This window comes from Pongo abelii, chromosome 2 (assembly GCF_028885655.2).
Source record: "Pongo abelii isolate AG06213 chromosome 2, NHGRI_mPonAbe1-v2.0_pri, whole genome shotgun sequence".
NCBI lineage: Eukaryota > Metazoa > Chordata > Mammalia > Primates > Hominidae > Pongo > Pongo abelii.
In genome coordinates, this window is record NC_085928.1 from 93127630 (window position 1) to 93146116 (window position 18487).

The following is an 18487-nucleotide window of genomic DNA, read 5'->3' on the forward strand; positions in this document are numbered from 1 at the left end:
TCCTCTCCAGTACCTGTTGTTTCCTGACTTTTTAATGATTGCCATTCTAACTGGTGTGAGATGGTATCTCATTGTGGTTTTGATTTGCATGTCTCTGATGGCCAGTGATGATGAGCATTTTTTCTTGTGTCTTTTGGCTGCATAAATGTCTTCTTCTGAGAAGTGTCTGTTCATATCCTTCACCCACTATTTGATGGGGTTGTTTTTTTTTTTTGTAAATTTGTTTGAGTTCATTGTAGATTCTGGATATTAGCCCTTTGTCAGATGAGTAGATTGCAAAAATTTTCTCCGATTCTGTAGGTTGCCTGCTCACTCTGATGGTAGTTTCTTTTGCTGTGCAGAAGCTCTTTAGTTTAATTAGATCCCATTTGTCAATTTTGGCTTTTGTTGCCATTGCTTTTGGTGTTTTAGACATGAAGTCCTTTCCCATGCCTATGTCCTGAATGGTATTGCCTAGGTTTTCTTCTAGGGTTTTATGGTTTTAGGTCTAACGTTTAAGTTTTTAATCCATCTTGAATTAACTTTTGTATAAGGTGTAAGGAAGGGATCCAGTTTCAGCTTTCTATATATGGCTAGCCAGTTTTCCCAGCACCATTTACTAAATAGAGAATCCTTTCCCCTTTTCTTGTTTTTGTCAGGCTTGTCAAAGATCAGATAGTTGTAGATATGCAGCATTATTTCTGAGGGCTCTGTTCTGTTCCATTGGTCTATATCTCTGTTTTGGTACCAGTACCATGCTGTTTTGGTTACTGTAGCCTTGTAGTATAGTTTGAAGTCAGGTAGCATGATGCCTCCAGCTTTGTTCTTTTGGCTTAGGATTGACTTGGTAATGTGGGCTCTTTTTTGGTTCCATATGAACTTTAAAGTAGTTTTTTCCAATACTGTGAAGGAAGTCATTGGTAGCTTGATGGGGATGGCATTGAATCTATAAATTACCTTGGGCAGTATGACCATTTTCACGATACTGATTCTTCCTATCCATGAGCATGGAATGTTCTTCCATTTGTTTATATCCTCTTTTATTTCATTGAGCAGTGGTTTGTAGTTCTCCTTGAAGAGGTCCTTCCCATCCCTTGTGAGTTGTATTCCTAGGTATTTTATTGTCTTTGAAGCAATTGTGAATGGGAGTTCACTCATGATTTGGCTCTCTGTTTGTCTGTTATTGGTGTATAAGAATGCTTGTGATTTTTGCACATTGATTTTGTATCCTGAGACTTTGCTGAAGTTGCTTATCAGCTTAAGGAGATTTTGGGCTGAGACGATGGGGTTTTCTAGATATACAATCATGTCATCTGCAAACAGGGACAATTTGACTTCCTCTTTTCCTAATTGAATACCCTTTATTTCCTTCTCCTGCCTGATCGCCCTGGCCAGAACTTCCAACACTGTGTTGAATAGGAGTGATGAGAGAGGGCATCCCTGTCTTGTGCCAGTTTTCAAAGGGAATGCTTCCAGTTTTTGCCTATTCAGTATGATACTGGCTGTGGGTTTGTCATAGATAGCTCTTATTATTTTGAGATACATCCCATCAATACCTCATTTTTTGAGAGCTTTTAGCATGAAGGGTTGTTCAATTTTGTCAAAGGCCTTTTCTGCATCTGTTGAGATAATCATGTGGTTTTTGTCTTTGGTTTACATGCTGGATTATGTTTATTGATTTGCATATGTTGAACCAGCCTTGCATCCCCAGGGATGAAACCCACCTGATCGTAGTGGATAAGCTTTTTGATGTGCTGCTGGATTCGGTTTGCCAGTATTTTATTGAGGATTGTTGCATCGATGTTCATCAGGGATATTGGTCTAAAATTCTCTTTTTTTGTTGTGTGTCTGCCAGGCTTTGGTATCAGGATGATGCTGGCCTCATAAAATGAGTTAGGGAGGATTCCCTCTTTTTCTATTGATTGGAATAGTTTCAGAAGGAATGGTACCAGCTCCTCCTTGTACCTCTGATAGACTTCGGCTGTGAATCCATCTGGTCCTGGACTTTTCTTGGTTGGTAAGCTATTAATTATTGCCTCAATTTCAGAGTCTGTTATTGGTCTATTCAGAGATTGAACTTCTTTCTGATTTAGTTTGTGAGGTTGTATGTGTCTGGGAATTTATCAAATTCTTCTAGATTTTCTAGTTTATTTGCATAGAGGTGTTTATAGTATTCTCTGATGGTAGTTTGTATTTCCGTGGGATCGGTGGTGATATCCCCTTATCATTTTTTATTGCGTCTATTTGATTCTTCTCTCTTTTCTTCTTTATTAGTCTTGCTAGTGGTCTATCAATTTTGTTGATCTTTTCAAAAAACCAGCTCCTGGATTCATTTATGTTTTGAAAGGTTTTTTGTGTCTCTATTTCCTTCAGTTCTGCTCTGATCTTAGTTATTGCTTGCCTTCTGCTAGCTTTTGAATGTGTTTACTCTTGGTTCTCTAGTTCTTTTAATTGTGATGTTAGGGTGTCAATTTTAGATCTTTCCTGGTTTCTCTTGTGGGCATTTAGTGCTATAAATTTCCCTCTACACACTGCTTTGAATGGATGTCCCAGAGATTCTGGTATGCTGTGTCTTTGTTTTCATTGGTTTCAAAGAACATCTTTGTTTCTGCCTTCATTTCGTGATGTACCTAGTAGTCATTCAGGAGCAGGTTGTTCAGTTTCCATGTAGTTGAGCAGTTTTGAGTGAGTTTCTTAATCCTGATTTCTAGTTTGATTGCACTGTGGTCTGAGAGACAGTTTGTTATAATTTCTGTTCTTTTACTTTTGCTGAGGAGTGCTTTACTTCCAACTATGTGGTCAATTTTGGAATAGGTGTGGTGTGGTTCTGAAAAAAATGTATATTCTGTTGATTTGGGATGGAGAGTTCTGTAGATGTCTGTTAGGTCTGCTTAGGTGCAGAGCTGAGTTCAATTCCTGGATATCCTTGTTAACTTTCTGTCTCGTTGATCTGTCTAATGTTGACAGTGGGATGTTAAAGTCTCCCATTATTATTGTGTGGGAGTCTAAGTCTCTTTGTAGGTCTCTAAGGGTTTGCTTTATGAATCTGGGTGCTCCTGTATTGGGTGCATATATATTTAGGATAGTTAGCTCTTCTTGTTGAATTCATCCCTTTACCATTATGTAATGGCCTTCTTTGTCAAAGAGGGAAATTTCTGTTTGACAGGCCCTCAGCAGTGTCTGCTGTGTCAATGTTCTTGTCTTTGCATATGTACCTAATCTCCTTTTTGAATCATTAGTTCCTTAGTTCCTTATCAAGAAAAGACTAAGCCTTGCAGATTTCAAGTGCTCAGTGATTATTTGTATATTGAATGAATGAACATGCACTCACCTACGTGACTGACTGATGCATTCAATTCTATCGATCTCCTGTAATATGCTAGGAATGTGCTGTGTGAGGTACAAGGAACATGGGTCGGGCAGATGATTTTATGCCCTAGGGAAGGAGACAGATCACAACTAGTAAACCAACAAAGCATATACAATTAAAAGTTATGTAAATCTTCTTTAGGAAACATCAAGAGGCAAAACATAGCAGGCCTCCTCATTTGGAGTGGTCAGAGTTAATGAAGTTTAAGTTAAGATCTGAAAGAAGGACAAGAAGAGGGATTCAGCTTGTAATGAGTGGGGGAAGAGAGTTCAGAGTTCTGAATCTTGCAACTATGTCTTAGGGATAATTTGTTTTCAAGAAACAATGCAAAACAAAGAGTGACAAAAATGATGAAAGGTGAGGCTTCTACAAGGCCACAGGAGAGCTTACTCATTTGACAAAAGGTTAGATGGTGAGCTTCCTGAAGCCTTAGGCCAGGAAGTGGTTGACCCTCAAAAACTAACCAGAGTGGGATGGGTAAATGGACAAACATATCTCTCAGCATCTCCATCCTAAAGAGCAGTGGACTGTCTCAGGATCCTCATAGCTTCTCACCTCTTCTGTCTGCAGACTGGCTTCTTTGCATATCCAGCCAGCTATGGCCACCCATGCAACTCCCTGTGCCTCATTCAAGGGGGTGATAGAGACTAACTGTATTCCTGTATTCTCCTTCCTGGGAGAAAGAATCTGAATGGTTTGATGTAGTTCAGGTGCCCACCCTTGCCAGAGTCACCTGTGGCCCAGGGCACAAGGTCTACCTGGTTAGCTGCCATCTTAATTCTACTTAATCTTACTTGGCAGGACTGGGAGAGACTCTCTGGGTGAGTGGAGTACAGGGCAGGCAGCTGGATTAATGCCCCTGTTATTAATAAATGCTGCTTTTCAAGTTCTTCAACTTTAATAACACTGGAAGAGTCCCAGTGATGTAAATAACTTAGTTACCACCTGGTTTATTTTTGAGTACTTATACCCGCTGCAGGGCATTGTGTACAGCAGATGCTTAAGAAGTAGTGATGGTGATAATAACAAAATTGAATGTGAAATACGATGTAGTCCTTTCCTAATGGTGCAGGTTAATTATATTGTTTTAGTGAAAATGCTTCTTTGTTTTGTGGATAAAAATCTTTTTTGTAAGGTTCAGTCTATGTCTTTATTTTTTTCTTTAACTCCTGCATTTTGAGAATCACAGTCTATATATTTAAGTCCCTTTAGAATTACTTTATTACTATTATAAAAGTAATGCATTTGCATTTTAGAATATTTGGAAACCAGTTCAGCATAAGAGAAGAAAATAGAAATTGCGTATAATCCTACAGTCCAGAGATGACTCCCTGTGACATTTCTGGGTGTTTTTTTCCCAGTTAGTTCTTTATGTAGGCATGTTTTTTAAGAAAATGGCACATACTGCTTTTTCCATTCAACATTATATTGTGAACATTAAGAATTCTCCTACTGCATCCTCATCTCCTGCTGCACTGTGTTCTATTGTGTGGATAGAAGGTACCGAAGTGGATGTACAGATTCGAAAAGCACCTCTGCTGCTGAATGGGATCCTTAGGTTGGGATGGATTGGAATGCTGACCCTGAGGTTTGTGTAGCAGTATAGATACTGCCTGACTGACTTCAGGAAGAGCAGTGTGATTGTGGAATTTGGTCAGAAATTAAGTTCGTATGATAATGATCACTTGTGTCTGCTTGGCCACTGCTTTCCTGAGGATAATTTGAATGAAACTCATTGACTATTTTGCAAGGAGGATGCTCAGCTTGAGCATCCCTGTAAGGAAAATAATCAGTGTCTCCCTCAGTGTTCTGGGAAGCTTCTTTGCTGCTCAGGTCGAGGTGGCCTCTGCAGTCTGTGCTTGCTTCTCCTGATAAAGCAAATTGCAAGCATGCCACATTGCTTTGCTCCGGCTTAACCCTACTCCAGAATGAATCCATAAATGCTACAAAAGGAAAGCTTATGAACATATGCTACACAGAACTTAGAAAATGTCCTGCCTACTTAATCCTTTTCCTACTTCAGGGGGAAAAAGTCTATTTATACTTGAACTGAGAATTGAGGGATCACAAAAATGAAGATTGGATGCCGTGCTAGAAATCACCAGTTGTGTTTTCTCATTTCCCTTAGAGCCACATGTTGATTTTTCAATACAGCTGTGTCAGTGGGGAAATGTGCCGTTCTTTCTAGAGTTCTTAGATTCACTCCTAAGTATGTGAATGTGTCTAACTGCCTTTTGAGGAAATGTGAGATCCCTTGTTTAAACACAGGGTGTTCATTAGAGTGGATTCTGAGGTCTAGAGGCCACCTCTTGAAGTCACTGCCTCTCACCTTCTCCCGTGACTCTACATTTAGATGATTGTAGATGGAGAAGGGCACTTCTCCACTTGTGTGTTCTTGGACAGATTATTCCACGGAGAGATATGTGGAATCACAATAGATGTGCGCTAGCTCAGAGGGTTGGGAACTTGCCCTGGCACTTAGAATGCATGCTGGCCCTTCTGGTTCAAGATGATTTCCCTGCAAAATAGTTTATCTTTTTCCTTGCTGGCATATTTGTTCACAGACATCCACAGAAGCTGTTCTGGAAAACTTTCTGACCCTGAAGCACCTCAAAAATTTTGATCCCATGCTCCTTGCTGTGAGTCTTCCCACACTGGAGCTCTGGAGGACTCTCTAGCAGGTCAGCTTTGGTTGGCTTTAGCCTCCCCATCTCAAGGAAGTCAGTGCAGTTTTCCTGCCTGTGTCTTATTTAATATATGTCTGTATCTTCTGGCTGTCTTGGAATGGGGGTCTAAGGGGCCATTCAGTTTGACACCGAAGGCACTGTCTGTGTATAGCCAGTCATAATGAATAACTGTAAACATGAGTAGATGCCTGCCCAAAGGGGGTGTTAGCCGAGAGGTGTGTGAATCTGCTTGGAGGGGCAACAGCTGAAATGTCAGAGTAGTTTACTATCTCCTGGGTGGAGACACTGGGGGAATATTCTCTGTCTGAAAAATATTATAGGCATCAGGTTCCAGATTTCTCTTCCTGTGGCTGCACGTGCTCATCTTTCTGATTTAGAAACAAGGGAAGCTCTGTCAGTATTGCAAGTATAGGAGATTCAGACTGAGAAAGAAGTAAAAAATGGAGGGCCCTTCAAAATGGAAATGAATTGTGGTCATCATCAACCCAGGATACATTTGAGAAGGTGCATTTATGAACAACAGTTGCCCATGATGCTTTGCCCATTAATGCCACTGAGACCTGCTAACCTGCTCCATTTTCTTTGTAAACATGAAAAACCCTGATGCTGGCAAACAGGGAAGTCATGAGGACAGCAGAATGAAAGCATGTGGTGTGACATTGTGGACCATTATTCCATTGATATTTGTCGTGGCATTGTGATCTGGTCCAAAAATGTAGCTGGCTTTTTGGCTTTTGATATACTACAGTCACTTTTCTTGAAATCTCTCATTTAATCTTTATCACAATTCATGGGGCAGATATTGTTCTTATATATTTAACAAGTAAGGGAACAGATGTTCAGAGAGGTTAGGTAAGTTGACCAAGATTGCACAGTTTGTAACAAGGAGGCAATTTAAGAGAGAGAGTGCAGCAAATCTTTTGATCAGGCAAGGGAAGAAGAACCTGTCATTTGTCTGAAAAGGCAGCGGGATGCTAATGGATTTGTGCTGTGTTCCCTGGTAACTTTAGATGAGGTTGGGATAATTTGGGGACATACCTTAGGTAAGCAGGTGCTTCTTTCTACAAAGCTGATCTGTTTTCATTCATTCATTCATTCATTCATTCATTCATTCATTCACTTGTGGTTGATTCATTCAGATTCACTTACTCGCTTTTTCTATAAATTGGGCACTTGTTTTGCTGAGAGCTAGGTGTTAAGAGCAATAGAAAGATGATGAGAGAATTGAGAATCTGATTGGAGAGAAGGATACCCAGAGAGAGCTAGAATATAATGACACTCTGTGGCAAGTATGGCAAGAAGCAACAGAAGTCAGGAGCATGTTCCAGGAGTTCTTGGAGTGACCTCTAGGTACTGTGTCTCCCCACATTGGGAATCCCAGTTAGTATTCCAGAAATCTGTATCTCAGCACAGGGACTGGCATTTGTTTTGCACTGTCAGCCACAATGAAGAGACCTATTAACAGCATGTGATTTCTTTGTGATGGATAATTTGTGAGCTCAGATGTGGATGTCTAAAAGAGATGGTGCATAGAAGTAGAAGGGCCTTCAAATCAAACAGTACAGAGGACTTCCTCTATGACACATTCAGGGACAGCCCCAGATATAAATAATCATAAAGTGGGATACTGTCTGCTCTTTTGTACCCTTACTTCTCATAGCTTGTGACATCCAACCCCACCCCCTATACCCCCTATCCTGAATACATGCTCCTTCAGGATCTCAGGGCCCTGCCTACCTCTTTTGGTGGTCTCTCAACCTTTAATCTCATTAATAGGACAGGATGGAGGGGTGTTGAGAATTCTGTCATTCATTTACTCTCTAGTATGAATTTAAACCAGTTTGTTACAGTATTCCATGTGGTACATGAGATGAGATGAATGAATACATTTTTGGTTAGTCACATGAAATCTTTTCAGTTTCCTTCTATTTACGGCAAGTGATATTGGCTATATACAATATGTATACCAGTGACATTGGATATTTACAGTGGGGATATAAAATTGTCTTCTTCAAAAAGTTAATTTAGACTGGCAAAATTGAGTTGATTTAAAGAGAAATTTTGTATTAATATAGAACACTGGCTCATAGATATTATACAGATCATGAAAGGAGTATGTAAATAACTGAACTTTTGGAACAATTGTGTCATTTTATCTGGTTATGTAGGCATTTCATACTTTAACCGTGGAATACGATGTTTTGTATCCTAGTAAGAGAATTTAATTGATCAAGGTGGGGAGAGCATCTCTGAAATCCTCTTCAGAGATGGCCACCTGCCCATGAGGACTGTGATTCACCGATGTTACCCATGACTCATGCCACACCAAGCTTTCTCTTTCAGTTAATGGTTACACTTCAGAAAAAGTGATTTCCCCTTCAGTGTATCCAATTTCACATAACTATGGAGCATGTAGCCCCAGGATCCTTTCTCATTAAATGCTTATGTGGGCATGGACTAATGCTGGTTAGGGTATATAAACCAGACTTTGTATCTCCAGTAGCCAGAAAGAATAGTAACAACCATCTAACCATACACTTATAGAACAGAAATGTAATAGAATAAATAGAATATTTATTTCATGTATGAAAAATAGTACTAGAATCTATTCCTGAACCATTTTTTCTAAGGGATAGGAAAAATTGTCAAAACAGAGATTTTTCTCTGAGAATAGCAATTAGCCTAGGAAAGAGACATGTTACTGCAATTATAAGTGGGCCCTATGTGGCAAGATTCAGGGGCTTGCTAGCATTAGAAGGTTTTTTTGGTCTTTGGGTCTGTCTTTAGGCGGAGCCAGGAGAGGGAACCCAGGGAATATAAGAGCAGCCTGTGATGCTGGAATTAAATGAAACTTGCTAGTAATCTGGACATGACAGGCCAGGTGACATCCTGGGCTCTCTTCAGCCCTGTGATTCTGGATGATTGTTTTTTTCCCCACCAGTTCCACAATATGTTTGTTTGTGTGCTTACTTCAAGTACCAGAAGGAACACCCATTCTTAAAGGTCTGTTGTATTATATTTTCCTAAATACAGTGGAGGGATATTACTATACAAAGTTAATTTTTCATCCTTCTTGTAGATACAAATATTGATGTTTTCACAGTATATATTTGTATATTTATTTGCTATAGCCTCTTGATTGTTGATAATCAAGAGACAGGAAAAATATAATGTTACTATTATTGCCATTATTGGTCATTACTTGCTGGAATTTTATCCAGTTTGGGAGCTAAATTCTTCTTTCTGTTGACAAAGAACAATTAATTGCCTTCAGATAATTTAGGCTTCTCATGTCCCCAATATGTGATTTGTCAAGCTAAGAATATTACTTTAACTTCAGTATGTTTACTTTCCTTGTATTTGGTATGAGTGAGGGAAAATAATCCAAACATTTGAATTCCTTGTCTTTATTTTTTAGTCGAAAAAGCAATGGAGATAAATGTACTTGAAATGCATATATTTAATAAAAATGTTAAATTGATAATTTAAAGGAACTCAGGCCAAAAATTATAACTATCATTAACTGTGCCCCACTCCACATAAAGATTGACTGGTAAAGCAAATCATTAAGCAGTTCCCATGCTCTTTCTATAATTTGGCTAGGTGCTGGGCATATACATATATATCTGTTAACATCATTGATAAGGTCCCTCCCCTATAGTTCTTGTCTAGCTTTAAATAAAAACAGGGCAATTAAATCAATTAATACTTTGCTTGGTAATTTTTTGTGACTGAATCAACTTATTTTTTGAGGTAGCATCAGTTTTATTCAGACAGCTGCACAAACATAACCTCAGTATTTAGTCTTGGAAGATGCACAAAATACATTTCAAGTCTGTGCTCCCTAAACACAAAACTGGAGAAGAGAGACTGAGTTGGAACCCCCATGGTCTTCACATTTCTCATTCATAGAAACTGAAAACAAAACTAGGTCTAACCTACTATTATTTAATTTATCGTTGAGAGGGAAGAAAGGAAAATCTACTTAGCATATTATCTTCTGACTTTCTGTAAAGTGAAATAAACCTAATCAGTACTGGTGTTTCTAAAAACGTATCAAGTGTTTACATTTTAAATGCAATTGTTAATGAACTGTTATTATGAAAGTTCACCACATTGCTCTAAATCACTTGCTGAGCCAGCCATCAGAGGCTTACATCCCAGCAAACATTTTCTGGAATTTGCAGGGCACAATTATGATTGACTACAGATCTCCTCACACTTTCATTACAGGAATTAATATAGTGAATTGCTATATAAATTGATGCCGTGAGGGAAAGGCACGCTAAGACGTTTTAACAAGACTGTCAGTAGCTCAATAGTTTGTAAAGTCAAACTTCTCAGTGTTTTCAGAGTGCCCACCCTCTTTCTCAGTGTATCTTTTCTTCTTGGTCTAGTTAGCAAACTGAAAGGGAGAGAATGGTTGTTTTATGTCAATTTTCTGTAGAAGCATAACATGCTATAGGATTTGTATACTTGTAAATCCAAGTTGTACATTTTGATGAATTTTCCCAAAGTCATCATGCCTAAGGAACCAGCATCTAGAATAAGAGGTAGAACATGACCCTCTCATGCCATCTTCCACTCACTACCCTGCTTGCTTCCACTGAGGCTGTCACTATCTTGACTCATCTGAGATTGGTTTTACCATGTTTTTGAATTTGTGTGTGTTTTTGGGTGGTTTTTTTTTTTTTTTTTTTTTTTTGAGATAGGGTCTTGCACTGTCACCCAGACTGGAGTGCAGTGGCACAATTATAGCTCACAGCAGCCTTGACTTTCTGGGCTCAGGTGATCCTCCCGTCTTAGCCTCCCAAGTAGCTAGGGCCACAGGTATGCACCACCACACCTGGTTAATTTTGTTTTTTATAAGAGACAGAGTCTCATTATGTTTCCCAGGCTGGTCTTGAACCCCTGCCCTCAAGCAATCTTCATACCTTAGCCACCAAAGTGTTGGGATGACAGATGTGAGCCACTGTGCCTGGGCTATTTTTATATAATAAATAGAATCATACGGTATGGGCCTCTTTGTGCGTGGCATATTTTGCTCAACATTGTTTATGAAATTCGGAATGATCTTTTTGTGTTTAAGAAATAATGTAGGCTTGGCTGGGTGAGGTGGCTCACGCCTGTAATGCCAGCACTTCGGGAGGCCTAGGTGGGCGGATAACGAGGTTAGGGGATCAAGACCATCCTGGCCAACATGGTGAAACCCTGTCTCTACTAAAAATATAAAAATTAGCCAGGCATGGTGGCGCATGTCTGTAGTCCCAGCTACTTGGGAGGCTAAGGCAGGAGAATTGCTTGAACCAGGAGGCAGAGGCTGCAGTGAGCCAAGATTGCACCACTGCACTCCATCCTGGGCAACAGAGTGAGACTCTGTCTCAAAAAAAAAAAAAAAAAAAAAAAAAGAAAAAGAAATAAGGTAGGCTTGTGGATGTCAAACAAAATCACATGGTGGACAAATACTTTGGAAACTTTATAGTGCCTTGCAAATCTAGCCATGGCGTGGCTGACTGAGTAGTCTGGGGTGTTTTCATGTGTTTGGGGAAAAAATTGGTGTCACTGAATTATTACTGACTATCAGCCACACCATTTGTATGTGCAAATTTGACAGTGATTTACACCTGATAACTCATTTATATCCTAATAGATAAAATGGTAAGATTTTCAGATACTAGGGTTCCAAAGGTCATCTTAGAAATGTACTCCCTGAGGTTTATTCTTGTACAGGTTAGTGGACAATTTTTTATAATTGACTAATTAAATGGCGGCTAGAGTATATTTGAACCTAAGCCTATATCTTAATGTTTCTACCTTTTTCTATTTAATTGCATTAACTGTGTGAATAATCTATAATTACAACGTTTTTTTCTTCGGTGTCACACTATACATAAAATTTGACTTACAGGCCACTAGATTACTATCTTCTGGAAGGCCACATACGTAATGGTTTTCTTGAAAAGAACACCTCTTATCCCCAGTGCCCACCACCTCACCCCATCAAATCCAAAATAACCATCTTCTCAACAACACATTGAAGAGGTTAAGAACATGAGGTGGCATCTGTTGGGTGTGCAAGTGGATTCTTTAGCCTTGATAAGCCTCCCTTCCACCTCTGAAAATGAGGGTGACAGTAGCACCTCTCATCAAAGGCTGTTGGGAGTCCAGTAATACAGAGAATGAAATCCAGTGCCTGGCACAATCTAAACACTCAATAAATGCCGGTTAGTATTGTTATTAGCATTCCCTTTTATAATTACCCCTCTTAACACATAAGGATTTCATGATTAACGTCAAGCAGGTGGTCCTAAGAAGAATTCTTTCTTAAACTTTAAATCAAAACAAAACTTCCTTTGCCATCCTTCAAGTGGCACAGACTCATTTAAACACCATCCAGACCAATGGGATGCATCACTGATAGATTTTTTATTTTTATTTTTACAGAACAAAAAAAAACCCAGAAAGTGGTGTTGTTTTAATGCTGGAGCAAACCTGGTATCATTTTTCAATGTCTGTCTGATGACAATCTGGTTATTAGGTTGTCAGAATTTTTTGACAAAATGTAGTGTTGGACTACCTAATTACATTGCTTCAGAGTCCAGTGGGGCTGCTGATCTGTTTTCTAATAATTTTTGGCCCGGGTTGTTTTGTTAAAGGCAAACGTATCAGTCATGTGAGATAGGTTTGCTTTTTATGTTTACTAGTCTAAACATGAAAAGTCCACTTAGGCCTGCTATTGTGGAGAGCAGTAATAATACACCGTTCTTCTCAGGACCCAGATGTCCCATTCATCTGAAAGTTTCAAGTCAGTGGGGAGAAATGTCAAAGAGCCAAAAGTTCTGCAGGTTTTATTTTATTTTATATTTTGGTATTGGAAAATACATAATGAAATCAGCATTCTTAAAAATATACATTTAAAGTAACTTTTTACTACCCCCTCCTCAACCTTTATTTTTTATTTTTAAAGATCAGGAGTTTTTTTATAGACTGAAAACTTGCACGGTGGAGAGTATAAACTAAGAAGTATTTTTACATGCCTTGCCTTCTATCAGGCAGACTCAGGTTTAGTGGAGTTGGAAGCTCATACAATTTGGGAGGTCCTCTTTAAGAAAAAGAGGAAAAGATTGTGAATACAAAATTAGATGCAAAGGTGAGTATTTATTTCAAAATGATTCAGTTAAATGATTTGGTTCTCTTTCTTTTTCTTTTTTTTTTTTTGAGATGGAGTCTTACTCTGTCACCCAGGCTGAAGTGCAGGGGCGCAATCTCGGCTCACTGCAAGCTCCGCCTCCCAGGTTCACACCATTCTCCTGCCTCAGCCTCCCAAGTAGCTGGGACTACAGGCGCCCGCCACCATGCCCGGATAATTAATTTTGTATTTTTAGTAGAGACGGGGTTTCACCGTGTTAGCCAGGATGGTCTCGATCTCCTGACCTCGTGATCCGCCCGCCTCGGCCTCCCAAAGTGCTGGGGTTACAGGCGTGAGCCACCGCTCCCGGCCGATTCCCTTTCTTTCAAGATCTCTTTGCCACAAATGCTTACAGAGAAATGCCTCTTCATGTTTCCTCCCAGCTAGAACACGGACTCCCAAGGACTCTTGGCACTCCGAGGGCCCGTGCAACAGGGACCCTGAAGTTTAAATTTCATCAGCATCATGTCAGTTCTTCTCTGTCTCTTTGAATATGCTGCTGAATCAGTGAGAATATAACTGGTTAGATGACATCTAGAAAGCTGGAGAAGACATTTAGTTGGAATTAGCTGTGAAATTGAGTTTCAGGTTAACCTCGAGGTGGATATTGCAGATTCTTAAGTGAATTGGGAGAATAAAAAAAGCTTTATAAAGTATAAAGCTTTAAAAATGGTTATCAAAAAGTAGAATAATTCCAGGATACATAACTTCTCTGCATAAGTTGTTGCAGTGAAAGATTCATTAGAAAAATGTAACAATAAAAAGAAGAGGTATTGATGTTTTCCAGAAAGCTGTATTTCTTGAGGTGTTTAATTTTTTGTATGTCTCACACAGCAAGTTTCCTGGTGGCAGAACAACATCTAGCCTTGACATGTGGTGTAAATCTTTATGCTCTCTTTGGAATAAAATGATTGCAGCACTTTCATACTATCAGTGGGGCATGAATTGCTGATATGTTATTTGATGGATCCAAGCATATCAGTTGTCTTTGTCACCAAGAGCCTGAGTGGCTCAAACTCTGGAGATAGTTATTCAAGGAAGAGTTTCAGTACTTGGCCATGGGATGAACCACAACCCAGAGAAACCCAAAACCCATGTCAGCCCTTCGATTCTGTATGTTCATCACTTCTCTATTTACTTATTGCCACTTTGTTGAATGCTCTGAGATACTAATGTTTGTCAATTATGATTTGCTTATGCAAAGATGAGAAAAGATCTTGGCTACTGCTTTATCTGTCTACTTCCAAGGCATGTCCAAAGCCCACTAGTTTTGGAACTTAGATCAGTTATCCATTGTCTTAGTCTGTTTGTGCTGCTACAGCAAAATACCACAGACTTGGTCATTTGTAAACCACAGAAATTTGTCACAGTTCTGGAGGCTGAGAAGTCCAAGATCAATGCACCAGTAGGACTGGTGTCTGTTGAGGGCTGCTCTCTGATTCCAAGATGGTGCTTTGCTGCTGCATCCTCTGGAGGGAAGTACACCGTGTCCTCACATGGCAGGAGGGACAGATGGGCAAGAGAGTACTCCTTTTGACCTCAAGCCGGTTTATAAGGGTGCTAATCCCAGTCATGAGAGCCTCGCCCTCATGACTTAATCTCTACCCAAGGGCCACATCTCCCAATACTCTTGCACTGGGGCTTAAGTTTCAACAATTTAATTAATTATTAATTAATTAAATTTAAGTTTGTAAGGGACACCATCATTCAAACCATAGCACCTATGTTGTAAGGTCAAGCTGAGTTGATAGTATATTTCATGTGTTCACTATTTAATGAAGACTTTCCTAGAGCTCAGTCTGGTGACTTTGATGGGGGAGGTGGTCAAGCTGGCATCTGGGTGGAAGACGGATGTTGAAAATGGCAGAAATGGACAAAGGGATTTTAGGAGAGTTTGTGGTGGCCCAGGAGTATATTTTACCCATCTGGTATTTTTTCAGGAGAGAATACAGGTTTAAATTACTTGAACTACTGTTAATTATTTTTGGTTGCTTATTTTTGTTGTTTTTTGTTATTTTTTAAATGTGTGTTTTGTGTGACAGACTGTGAGGTATTCATATGCATTTCTGCTTTTTTTTCCCTTCTGCCACAATAAGAGCATGTAAACCTTAACTTTGTCATGTTCTTTATTCTTTTCTTAATCTTTCATGGGGGTTTCACAGAAGTCCTATTAGGATCCAGGTCTTCTCTTCATTTAACAGATGAGGAAATGCAAACATAGGAAGATGTGCTTTGTGGTTTCCTCGAGATCATTCCATGCCATTCACCATGACTGGAACCCAGCTGACTGACTCCCATCTCTGAAGTTCTAGAAAGGCTGATGAATAGGACAATTTGGATAATGGTACCCTCACAAGCATCCCATTGCAAGTATGTATTGCATAGAATTGCATGGTGACATGTTAATTGCCCATTTAATTTATGTAGCAACAACATTTTCAAGGCATTTGAAATATCAGAATAGCCTGAGAAATGTGTACAAATAATCTGCTGAAATCAATAAGTGGAAAAGATTTAAAGATATACTAGTGTCTTAACAACAGTTGAAGACACAGCTTGGCTTGGCTATAGCATGTGAAAAATACCTTTCTTACAGAAAATACATGCTGACTCAAGCATTTTCATTTGGAAGTTAACCAACAGTTGGGCTATAAAGATGGAATCGTGAGTACCCCCCCGCCCAGAGTAAACTCTGAATAGATCAAATTTGCCAACGCAGATGAACCATACAGATTTTGAAATCCTTTCCTGATGCTTTATATTTAATGACATGCCTATTTATTTAGAAATTTAAAATGATTATGCTTATTCACATAAATTGTATCTGTAATTAAATGTCTCTTTCCTCAGCATTGCAGTATAATTGTTTTATCATGGTGGTTCTTGGTTTTGAGACTCTGTAAGAATTGTCAGTTGTTGTGTTTACTTTAGACCATAAGCAATGGATGCAGATTTTATATGTAGTGCAAGATCTTGAGTTTCCTAATCAGTTTTTATGTTACTTAAGCAGGATAGAAAGCATAGCCATGTGTAAAAACTGAGTCCATGTACTATAGGGGGAAGATGTATGTTGGTACCTTTCTAACACCTGCAGTTTCCATTATCCCTCTTCTGCACCCAGCCTTTAGTAGTGGGATCCTCCCACACTCCCATCAACCTTAATATGAGTATCATGGGGTCCTTACATAAGTTCCCAATTACTGCAGGTCAAGATTCAATCAAAAGTGTTCTTTTTTCAATTGCAGTTCACTTAAATAAAGTAATCTCACATTCAAAGTCCAGAGTACTGCAGAGGGCATAGAGTGATAACAAACAGGATGACAAGTTAGAAGGGACATGCTGGCTGGGATGACTCAGTAGCTACTGGGCTTTAAGCAAAGAGTAGTGAAGATTGGATATTCAGACTGCTGTTAAGATGTGTGTATAAAGCTAATTCTCCTTAATCTGGCTGGGTGCCCAAACCTCCTGCTAAAAGAATCACTTTTAAGTGTTAAATTTATCCCTCAATTTTCTTTTTTATAATCTAACAGTCTCTTTAGGTTCTCACAAAGTAGAGTGGTACGAAATTTGTATTTTTTTCTATGAAACTTTCTTCCACTGAAAGCTTGTTGGAAAATGAGAACTATGTTTTGCAAATAACCCCCAGAGTTTTGATGGACTGTATACGTATATTCTGTGAAATACAGTGAAATGCTATCCATCAGAGATACCTCACAGTTCATACCACCAAAGACATCAAAAGCATTCTAACAATAATAAATACCACAGGTCTTTAGAAACAACACACACACACATACAATGTGGTTATTTTTAGTTCTTAGGCAAGCACAGTGACTGTCAAATAAATTATCCAGCACATTTTGGAGTGATAGATTAGTAAATTGTCGAATCTCCAAAATATAGCTGTTTGAGTTTTTTAAAAAGAGATTTTTTTTTCTTTTCAGCAGCTCCAATGATAAAATAACAAAAAGAGAAATTTTCATGGTTCCATACACGAAAGATGACAGGGTGGATTATGAACTTGTAGGTTACATCTAGCTGCACATGTGTTTTATTTGGTCTGTACAATGTTTTTAAAAAATTTAAATATTAACATTTTTAAATCGAGGTATTTAAAATAAATTTAGCAGCTTCTGACATCCCTGGGAAGACATGGCAACATCTGGCCCTGTCTCCTCCATGGTAGTATTTCCTTGGAGCAGAATAGTTGCTGCCCTGCTTCATTGCAGGTGGAGGGGTAAAGGCTCACTTTGTTTTGGCTAGGCCTGCTTTACTCGTTTGGGATACCTGCCTGCCCCTGCTGGCCGTTCTGACCCCTGACTAAGGAAAACCACCATAGCCTTCTGCAAATGTGTTCACAGCTGAGAGAGGAAGAGGCTTAGTTTGTATTGCAAAGAGAACTGGCATCAGTGGGGGCTCTCGGGGGTTGTGTGGGGGCAGTGAGGAGCATTCTAGGCACATGGATTAAGTTCCAGTGTCAGTGAATTTTAGACACAACTTCTCAGATCTGTAACTCACAGAAAGTGTTTGGACATAGTCATATAACCATCTATGAGGGAAAATGAAGAAGGGATTCCTTTATTATCTTGGTAACTGTATCTTATCTACTTTTTAGGAATTCTTCAATGCTTAGATTCAAATATTGTTTTAATTGGATAATATTATCATATAATTCAAAAGATGTTAAAAGATGCACAGTGGAATATCAGTCTCCTTGCATTTCTGTCCCTCGTGCCTCAGCTCCCCTCTGGGCAGTAACCATTGTGTGTCTTTCTTGTGTGTCATTCCGGAGATGTTCTATGCATATACACACTTATGTTCTTTTCCTTACGTGAATAATAAGTCATTATATATGCTGTGCTGCCCTTGCATTTTTCTCCTTGCATATTTTAAGCTAAGTTTACATTAGAGATCATTGCATCTTGGTACATGAAAAATGACCTTGTTATTTTTGATTTCTTTATATATGCTCTTGCATAGTTGTGTCATGGTTTATTTAACCATTACTGTATTGAGTACATATACTATATATATAATTGAGATTGTTTTCTATCCTCCAGTGATAAAATTCTATGGATTCACAATTTTCTTCTTTCTGCACCCTCTCCTTTTTCCCCATGACTTTGATTTTGCTCACAAAACAAAATGATTGACATGAAACTTTAGATCCACCCCTAGGCAAAAAATGCAGCAACTTTGGTCACAACAAAATTTCTTTTCCCCCCTCCATCTCTATCAGCAAAACCACTACATTTAGTTTCA

General features: G+C 39.0%; 1 protein-coding gene across 27 annotated transcripts in view; it reads left to right on the forward strand.

Moving 5' to 3' along the window:
- Positions 1 to 18487, forward strand: part of FHIT (fragile histidine triad diadenosine triphosphatase) — a 1506756-nt gene that overhangs the window by 52895 nt on the left and 1435374 nt on the right. For 3 of the 27 annotated variants that reach the window (XM_063722031.1, XM_063722034.1, XM_063722026.1), the window contains 2 exons: positions 15427 to 15595; positions 15822 to 15889. The exons of 22 other annotated variants lie outside the window; for them this stretch is intronic. The gene's annotated coding sequence lies outside the window, so the exon portion shown is untranslated. Of the gene's footprint in view, positions 1 to 15387; positions 15596 to 15821; positions 15890 to 18487 lie in introns of all 27 variants that reach the window. 2 more of the 27 variants (XM_063722027.1, XM_063722029.1) reach the window with 2 other exon arrangements.